This window comes from Hippoglossus hippoglossus, chromosome 10, assembly GCF_009819705.1.
Source record: "Hippoglossus hippoglossus isolate fHipHip1 chromosome 10, fHipHip1.pri, whole genome shotgun sequence".
Classification (NCBI taxonomy): Eukaryota; Metazoa; Chordata; class Actinopteri; order Pleuronectiformes; family Pleuronectidae; genus Hippoglossus; species Hippoglossus hippoglossus.
The window spans coordinates 4,602,492-4,612,977 of record NC_047160.1 but is presented as its reverse complement, the minus strand read 5'-3'; the positions used below and the strand labels follow the sequence as shown (position 1 = coordinate 4,612,977).

The following is a 10,486-nucleotide window of genomic DNA, read 5'->3' as shown; positions in this document are numbered from 1 at the left end:
AAGGGAATACAGTGACTGTTAAGTTCTTAGGTTTTTTTGTTCAACTTGAAATGGCCTGGTACATGAACCCCAAAGGACGCACAGGACAACTCTTTCCAACACAGCTCAATATTTATTTTTCCTCATTTGTTTGTTGTTGACTGTCCCTCAGGTTGAAAACCTCCAAAAAACACAAAAAGAAGAAGACGTTATACAAATATATTTCAAACAATTTCAATCCAACGAATAAAGTAAATATATGTTTTTTTACAGTGTACCTAGGTCAAAATGAAGGAAATAAGTACCAAGGATTACAAAAGGTGGAATTGCTGAAACAGTCCCAACTAATGAATGAAGGACTGTTTAAATGAATGCAAACAGTATTCAAACATCAATATATATTTAACAAACAACTAAGTACACTCAAACAAAAAACCAAACTTATATGCATGCAGCAAACTGATATGCATGCTGCCTGTATGCTGTGTGCTGCTTGGTTTACAATTCATCAAACAAGACATCCTAACATCAATGACTATAGCAGCACTTCCAATATCAAATAATCATCAAAATAAAAGTCTTGTTACAGTACCAGTGGCTTCTTTGGTTGTACCATGAGTTGAATCCTTGTTTGCCCCCCTCTCTCTCTCTCTCTCTCTCTCTCTCTCTCTGCTGAGATGTTTGCTGAGTGACCTTCCATTCGCAGGTGTTCCAACTTAAGTCGTAATGAGCAGCCTGCACTGGCCTGCTGGTGGTGCATTATGGGACTTGCAGTCTTTTAGGCAAAGTAAAGTGAGCTGATGTGATGAGGAACTGAAATGAACCTTGAAAATGGCAAGTTTGGAGAGTTCCATCTTTTTACCTCAACAGTGACTCCATGAAGAGGAAGAAGAAGGTAAAAAATGTAAGCTCCGATATATAACGTATACATGAAACTCCTGGGACTCTTATAAAATAAGTCAAGTGAAATGTACTTCAGCAGTTCAGTAGCTGAACTATTAACATTGATTTACTCTGTTTGATTAACTTTAGACACACCGGGTGGATTTGGAGCGGTGGAAACAAAGAAATCAGAAGAGGCGAGGAGTTTATGTGTCACCCTTAACAAAGCCTTTTGTTTTCCAACGGCAGAAGACAACGGTAAACATTTTGGAGAGCTATCAATTATCATTACATATGTGTTAATAGCTTAAAAATGGAATCAATATAAGGTTTGGGTCATACAGAATTTTTTTTTTTCTCAGACCACACAGAAAAAAAAGTAATGGCGTGTCAACAAGCGATCAGTATCATGCTCAATCACAAGTAATCAATTGTGGCAAAGTTACACAAGGACAGGAAGCTAATCAAAAGGACTAATGTACAACAGCTGTAAATCAAAAGCTTATTATTGCATTTTGTGCGTTAAACACTTCCGTGACTTGGTGAATTGCCATGACATGCAATTACCAATACATATTTCACCATGTTGGTGGTATGAAAGCATATAATTAAATGCTTTCATTAATATTGCAATTTCTATATCTAGAACCCAACAGACAAGGTCACTTCCCAAGCCCAATCAGACATGACAGGCCATCATGAGGAGGATACAAAGGGAAGCCTCATTCAAAGTCCAGTGGATGCTCCATCTCTGGTGATCAGCTGCATGTACTATGACGTACTAAGACGTACTATGAGCCAGTATGAAGGAACTTCCTGTACATCCAACCGGACCTTGCAGCAGCATTGAGAAGTTCAGGAGTCGACAGAGAAGAAAGAGGGTAAGATTAGATTCATTGGATCATTTTGCGGTTACATGTATAGGTGTATGTTATTGAACTGTGCTAATTGTACTGATTGTGTTTACAGCTGATTAAAGCGGGGCAGATGACATGGATCCATCCTTCCACAGCCAGGAGCTCACCGACCTGTGTGCCACACTTCAAATAAGACTGGAAGCTACACTGAATCTCACAGCTACACACAACAGACGTCTACACACTGGGGCAGATTCGGACAGAGTCCCACAAAGAACTTATGACCCAGAGGCGGCAAAGAGACATTTCAAGCTTCACCTTATTAGTTTTTCACTGGCTAGGCCAGTTGTGTTTTTACAATATTTGTGCTGTATGTAAATAAAGCTTTGACTCAACATATACCTTGTTAATGTTTTTTCCCCTCTATAATATGTTCAACATATAACATCAAGCATCACATGAATGAATGTATAGTCTTCAGTAACTGCAGTGCTTTTCGTATTTTCTTATTAATATTCATAAATAAATTATTAGTAATAACTATATATTAATTATTATTATTATTATCGTGTGGGAGGGGTTTACCCACATGTGTATTATAATGACCCAGGGTGACCAATAGCAACAGATCTACCAGCCAATCATGAGTGACCTTTCGTTTCAAAGGTTTGTGGTTTCATCCAATGGTGAAGTGAGATAAGTTCTCACAAGCGGTTTCGCTGCGATTCATATGCTAATTAGATCACACCTTCGCTCCGCGACACACACCCCTCCCCAGCCCCCCCACTGAGCTACCAGGAGTACATTTCCGTCAATTTGTGTCACGGGCGAACGCGGACTTCGCATCCTGTAAACAGACACTAACTGCCAGGAATTAGGCGAGTTTGCAGGGGCGAAAATTCTGCTTTTTTCGTGCCATGAAATAACAGGAATAACATTCATGCTCCCTGCACGACACAAAGCATGGACGATGCTTCAAACAACATGCAACTACGTAACTTCAGGGATTGCAGAGTCCATAGCAACGACAAAAAGTTTGCAGTCCTACAATTTTCTGGCAAGATCTGAAAAAATATTCCTGATAACTAATAACACATATATCATAAGCATGAACTGGCTGAAGATTGTGGAAGCAAAAGCACACTTCTCACTAGAAATGGTGTCAGAAAGTATTTTATTGCCCAAACTATGTTATAAAATGACATTTTTATCTGAAAGTACAAGGAATGCCCGCCATGTTTTCCTTTTCACAGACGGGAACTTGAGAATCACGTGACGTGGGCACAGACAGCCCAATGCAAAACAATGGGCAGACAAAAACATAGTAATCTCACAATTTGAGAGGCAAAATTGTGAAATTACTATGTTTTGCCTGGTGGACCAACGTAGCTATTACATGTTTTGAGATGAGACTGGGTTGATGTGAGAAGCAGGAGATCCTGTTTCTAACACATGAAAGATGAAAACTGAAAAAAATCTATACCAGTACAAATATAGCAGGATGATTGGAGAGTGACAACCTTTTTAAACATATATAAACCTTGTGATATAGAAGTCCAAAATTGTTAATTATACATAAGCATTGGCCATGCAAGGTTCAGAACGGTTATGAGTCATGTTCAACCAATAAATATATTTTTTTTTTAAATTGTGTTTCATCAAAGAAGAGTCATATAATTTAGTTTACAGCTTAAACAACACATTGAAGTGTGCAGTATTAGGTGAAGTTGATTAAATAAATGAAACAAATAGAAGGGCACAGTGGCTTGAACCTCTGCAAGAACCTCAGACTTTGTGAAACACTTTGTAATGACTAATTTCCATAAGTTATTATTAATACTAGACCCTCAGAATGATACATTTTAATTGTTTCTTATGGTGAAAGTGACAGAACTGTAATGTTGCAACAACAGATCATGAGCAAACATTAGCAGAGGTATATCTTTATCTTGTGAGGACTTGGAGCACTTCTCCTCTGTGTGTGTGGTGTCTCGTGTTGATGCTGATTATCTTGATGGGTATAAACAGCGACTGTCAAACATTTTGACTCCTGTAATGGGAGAAAAACACAGCGGATCTGTATTTTTTTTATAAAATGCAGCCATTATCCTTGATGTGCACTCAGATTACAGAAACCAAGCAGTCAGCGCTGCGTAGGGTAGAACTGGCTGCTGATCAGTATGCATCAGGAGTGTTCACACGGGCCTCTAGCGTTGTTCCTAATCAGACAGCAGACAATACGGATGAGTGTTTTTTCCTAGTAGAACGAGATAATGATAGATAGCAGAATGAAGCAAACTGTACTGACACCAATAATGATGAGCCCCTGCTGCTTTCTGCCTCTTTGTGTATTTCTTGCTATCTTTTTCCTTCCCTTTCTTCCCTCTCTCCTCTCATTTGTACCATATCTTTCACTATGCCTCTATCTCTCTGTCAACACAGACACTCTATTAGCACATGGCACTGATAAGAGGCAAACTAATTCACTGTGGTGCTCCGACAACAGTTTACACTAATGTCATGCACCAGACACCAGAACTGATTTCGTTCTCGTTTCCCGTGTTTATCCCCCATTACCAAAATGGTAACTCTGCACAGGGACAAAAAAGACCAGCTTTTGTTTTGGCGTCTTATCGCTGATAGTTGAACCGAAGCAAGATATTAATTAATGAGATACATTTAGCTAAAGGTTACCATGTTGACTGTTTGATTCACTTTGTCTGCCAGTTAGCCTGTTGGATATTTTTCAGGGTTTGTCCTAATTACATTGGTGGTTGATTGAGACCATGTTGAAGTGAAAGACAAGCTAGTGTTGCTAATTAAGATGGGCACTGTGGGACTTTAGAAATATAACTAATGAAAACCAAACTTATCAGAAACATGAACTCTTGATCACACAGTGTGATAGGAAATACTTACTATGACAGAATCGAATTTTGGAAAAAAATATTTGACGTGAACTTTTTAGTTTGGCACATCATTTTGCGCCATCCACTCACATGGAAGCAATGGGGTTTGCAACCTAGACTTCAGCCTGCCAGCAGGGGGTAGTTGAGATAATTTGGCTTTACTTTTGTGAACTATCATGTTGTTCAATTTGTATAGGCTCAAATCACAACATACATAATCTAAAGGCAGTACACACTGAGAAAAAATATTTTTTTTGGCCCTGTAATCTTTAATTGCTTATTTGTTTAAATTCTACAATAAAATCTTATTTAAGTGCTTTTACTTCAAAATTTCATATATTACTTAATCTGATACTTGAAATTTGTTTGTTATTATGAATCCTCAATTTGATAAGTACATTTTATCATTCACGCCAAGTACTATTAACTAAACGTCTGTATTGACTGCATAGCTTTACAGAATGAAGTGAAATTTACTTGGTTAACATTAGTGAAACTGGCAACCCTCTGACTGCTCAGCCAGTGACGTCAGCATCAGAGAACGGTAAGCGGTCTTTTTCAATCCCAGACTCACTTGCGAGAGGGACGTCGACTGATGCAGTACCTGCCCAAGGACGACAGCCGTCGAGTTGCTCACTCAAAAATCAATGGATGTGGGGTACGTTTTGTGTTTCGTTGACTTGACCATTCCCGTTAGCTCGTCGGCTAAAGTCAGTGCGTGAGTTGGTCACAAACTTTGCTAGCATTAGTTTATCAGTTTACCTGCTAGGTAGTTGTGCTGGCACACGTGGAGCTTTTTCACGTAAGTACCGAACTGTTTGAGTTTCTCTATAAGCAGACAAGTTCATACGTCTCTGCTTTTAGAGAAACTCAAACGGTTCGGTTCGCATGCCGTCTGCCATGCTAAGTTAGCCAGATCACTCTTCGTTACTTTTTTTTACTTAATACCAAGACGGTAACACACACACAAAGTAGGGCTGGGGCCATGCGTCGACGTAATCGATAGGGAAGGGGGATGCGCCTAGTCAAAGCATGGATTCACCGGACGAGCACGGAATTATCTAAAGCATAGCTCACCTATAGGCGAACCGCGGTCCGGACCCAGATGCCGTTATATACTGACTCAGACCTTTTGAAGGAGCCTTTCTATTAGCGCAACTGTTTTTTTAACATTTACGGTAGTCCATTTTTACGTTAGTAAATTCTGGCAGCACAAAGGTAGAGTTTACTTCTCTCACTGAACAAGAGAAAGTGGGAACAAAGAGAAAAGGAGTGTTAAAGCAGTTTAGTTGTTAATTATTGTTGAGATTGTTGGTATGTAAAATGTAGTTAAGAAAAAAGAAAGGAAGAAACGCAAACTACATCTTTCTTTTCCTAGAACTAAGCACAAATTTTATTTTGGAGTGATGGGCCTGTAAAAGGCTGATTCGCAGCTCGGACTGGGCAATTTTTTTCATTTGTTTGTTTTTAAGAGATAATGATTAAATAGATATAAATTACATGTTTTTACATTTTATTTTGATAAATTCATTATTATATTAGAGTAATAAAAAATGCTGCTGTGGTAATGAGAAAATCACTCTTTTTCCAAATCTAATTACAAAAAGGATTGACTGCAGGTAACGTTTAACTGGAGAAGTTTCCATATCACTCAGTACTAGGTTATTCCGGTTGATACCTTAAAAGCTATCAAGTACGAATACCCACCCCTAAACATGAACAGACTTGTTGTATATCTCCGTATTTAAGTCATGTTGACTTGTTATGTTTATGTGGGCATAAAACATGTAATTAGTGCATAAACACATTTATTATAAAGATGTTGTCCAAAATCTGATATTGTGTTTTGTGTTCATATTTTAATATAATTTATATACATATATTTTACAGAGTATTTAAAGGACATTTGTTTTTACCTGCTTACAGAAGGTAAGATTAAATTAGATCTGTTATAGGTTTACTTGACATTTTTATGTACAGCAAACATTGTTTCGTTTCAAGATGTTCACAAGTTGAATTTGTTTCCTAGGGGCCACAACATGAGATGGAAATGCAAAACATGTAGCTTTGAATCTGAAAAAAAGTATAGGATTGAAACATTAAAGGTTAAAACATGGAAACAGGGGCTGCAGCCAGCCAATCCCTTGCCTTCACAATAATTGCCCTTGTTCATTCAAAACTTTCAATGCCCTTCGGATCCATTTGTCCCGCCAGCATGTGGAGTTGGTGACACAAAGAGAAGTTATTTCATTTTGTTGTCTACTGTGCTGTTCTAGTCTTTTTACTTCAGAGAGAGACTATTTTGAGCATCTTGGCAGCCACCTAAGAAGATTTGAAGCAGTTACATGTGTCTTAAAAAACTGTAACTTCAGTACTAACATTTATTCCCTCCTTTGCTACTCATAGAAAAAAGAAACACACTTCCCATTCCACTGAGGACTTTAAAATTGAAGTCTTGAAAAAACACTTGGATCCCACAGCTGCTCAGCAGGAGATCTTTGTTCAGGATGACCCTGAGTCTTTTGAAGAGGAACCAGAGGAGTTGTCTAAAGACATAAAGGAGCAGTTTGGAAAGCTTTTTATAAAGTTGGAAAGCACTTTTAATGTGCCAAACAAGTGTATTGACGAAATAGTTGATGAGCTTCAGTTCATATCCTGCAGTGCATCTGGTCCAGTTACAAGAGGTGTGGTTGAGTCCACCTTGAAAAGCCATCACTGTGATCTGGATTCAGCTGTTATCTCAGATTTAGTAAAAACATTTTGTGAGTCACACCCTTTAAGTACAGCTTTGGGAACAGACAGGCCTTTTATTACTTCATACAAGAGACAAGAGTATATGAAGAAACAATTTTCCGTTGTTGAAAGTGAAGAACACACTCGATAATAGAGAGGGTAAAACATTCCAGTATGTCCCAATATTGCAGTCCTTGTTGCAGGTCTTAAACAATAAGGCTTTTCAACAAAAGGCACTTGGTTGTGAAAAAAATACAGAAAATGTTTCACAATATCAGACATTTCATGACAGATCTCACTATCAGAACAATCCTTTTTTTTCTCTGCAGAGGATGACGGAATTAGTCTCATTTTGTACATTGATGACTTTGATGTGTGCAATCCTCTCTGGACTTCCCGAAAAAAGCACAAAATCACAGCCGTGTACTGGGTGTTAGGAAACACTCCAGCACAGTTTCGATCAGCGCTGACATCTATTTATCTTGCTGTTCTGTGTAAGGCACAAGCAGTTTGGATTCCAAAGAGTTTGAGAGCTACTATTAACAGTTCTTAAAACCTTGGAGTCTTTTTGTTCCAAGTTTTGGAAAAGTCATCAAAAGGCACTGTGGTCAGTCTGGTGGCTGATAATTTGGTAGCCCATTCAGTGGCAGGATTTGTTGAAAACTTCACAGGATCATACGTCTGCCGGTTTTGTCTCAGGGAGCGATCTGAGTTTCAGACTAAAGAAGTGAGAGGTGGGTTCTTTCCATGGAGAACTAAAAAACAGCATACACTGCATGTGCAGACAGCTGTGTCTTCTCCAAACCTCACTCATTGTTGTGGTGTGGAATACAATGTCCACTTTCAGAAACATCTGGTCACCCCCCAGATGTTTAAATGACCTTCTTGAGGGCATTGTCTCAATGGAAATGGTTTTGTCATTTGATGTCTTGATCAAGAGGAAATATTTTTCTCTCATGGAACTCAATAATGCTATTCGTCAGTTCCCCTTAAGTGGAGTGATAAAACAAACTGCCGAAATATCATCCCCGCTAACTTTGCCACACAAAGATCAGTGGGAGGCAATGCACATGAAAACTGGTTCTGATTATAGGTTTACAGTTTTTTTCGATTGCATAAACACTAAAATCAAAAGTATTACACAATTATCAAAACCTTACACTCAAGGAGCAAAACATCGGCCAAGATCTGCACCACTATAAGCACAATGTCAGACTCACACTTTTTGCAAAACAATACACACAGTGATTTGCAAAACACTAAACACACTTGTATACATTAGACACAGAAGTGTATCATGATGTCACTTCCTTGCAATTCCAAAGCACTGACTGTCAAATGACCCCCCCTATGAGCCAATTGGTTCAACACAGCCATCAGGTGCGCAAACACATGATTGCTTAATTGTAGACACACCAATCAGGTTTAAGCACTTTACAAATGCAGCAGGTGAGTTCACCTGTCTTCAACCAAAATGGAAGGAGTCAGAAGAAGAAGAAGAGTGAGGGTGAGAGGGGGAATCCACGGAGGAGGAGAAGGCTGCAGCTGTGGCATGAGTATGTGGAGGTATGTATTGTTCACTTTAGCACTGTGATGTTGCATACTGCACACGTAACCTTTATAATGTAAATGTACTGTATACCAGATCTATGCTGAACTACACAATCATGTCTTTCACTGTATTTCAGAGAGTTTTACAGATGGATGCTGAGGAAATCCCACATGAATTCATATACATAGATGAGGCAGGGTTCAACCTGACAAAAGCAAGAAGGAGAGGCAGAAATATCATTGGCCACGGGGCTATAATCAATGTCCCAGGGCAACGTGGGGGTAACATCCCCCTTTGCGCTGCCATTACACAGAATGGGGTCTTCCTCCGTCATGCCAATATGGGCCCTTACAACAGACCTCACATTCTCACATTTTTGGACCACTGCCTGCCTTTTAAGCACGAGGACCAATCAGCGAACAGCTCTCACCTGCGCTGATTGATCCTCTGTGGTGCAGGTGAGGGTTCTCTCCCAGCCCCTTCACCTCCACACACATGCACCAGATGCAATACATTGTCATCTGGGACAATGTGTCATTCCCCGCTCTGCTCTGGTCCAGAACTGGTTTCAACACCATCCACAGTTTACAGTACTATACCTTCCACCATACTCTCCGTTTCTAAACCAATCGAAGAGGTTTTTCTCGCATGGCGGTGGAGGGTTTACGATCTCCGGCCCCAGGCTCAGGTGCCCCTCATTCAGGCCATGGAGGAGGCCTGTGACCAAATCGCCGCCGCAGCTGTGCAAGGATGGATTCGACATTCAAGACGGTTCTTCCCACGTTGTCTTGCCAATGAGGTTATCGCCTGTGATGTTGATGAAATTCTCTGGCCAGATCCAGCTAGGCGAAGAGATAATGTCTAGTATTTTCTGTACTGTATTTCAGTTTGTTGCAGATCAGAGCTTACAGTGGTATGCACACTACTGTAGTAGCATGGAAAACTGGGACATGTTTTGTTGTGATTCTCCATGTTGACATGTTGACTGATTGGGTATATGGAGAGAAATAAATTATATTTTCATCAGTCCTGCAGCATTGGTCTTGTGTAGTGTTTTGTAAATTTATTGTGTATTTGCACTTTCTCTGTGTACTTCACTTACAGTACTCTAATCACTGAGAAGTAGAATTGCTAAAAGTGTTTTAGGTTAGCAACAGCAGAGGGTAACTGGTTCAAACAGAATTAAGTCATATGGAACGTGTGTGTTTCATATGGTAACAAAATGTTTTTATAATTAGTGTATAGTTTTTACAAGAGTATCATTTTGCAAAGGATATGAGGTGTATGAGCTGCTAATTGGGTGTAGTGTTTTGAAAAACTGGGCCCTGTTTTCAAATCGTGCTTAAGGCAATCGAGAAAACTGTAAAAGTACCTGAACATGAGCCCGTATGGCAGATGCTGATGACATTGAAAGACATTGTAGACCTTGTCATGTCTTCAGATCCATGCAGAGAAAAGCATTTGTTATCTTGACTGTTTGATTTCTGAGGCACCGACACAGATTCCTGAAGCTTTCCCCATGATAAGCTCTTACCCAAGCACCATTTCCTTGAACACTAACCTCAGCTCATTCA

General features: G+C 39.5%; 1 long non-coding RNA gene across 1 annotated transcript; it reads right to left on the bottom strand.

The window, feature by feature from the left end:
• Nucleotides 1–2,247: 2,247 nt before the first annotated feature.
• LOC117768962 lies at nucleotides 2,248–9,261 on the bottom strand. Its single transcript, XR_004615125.1, has 3 exons — nucleotides 8,950–9,261; nucleotides 4,206–4,212; nucleotides 2,248–2,258 (listed from the first exon to the last, which is right to left on the bottom strand). It is a non-coding gene; the product is annotated as an uncharacterized LOC117768962 (long non-coding RNA).
• Between the last annotated feature and the right edge of the window lie 1,225 nt (nucleotides 9,262–10,486).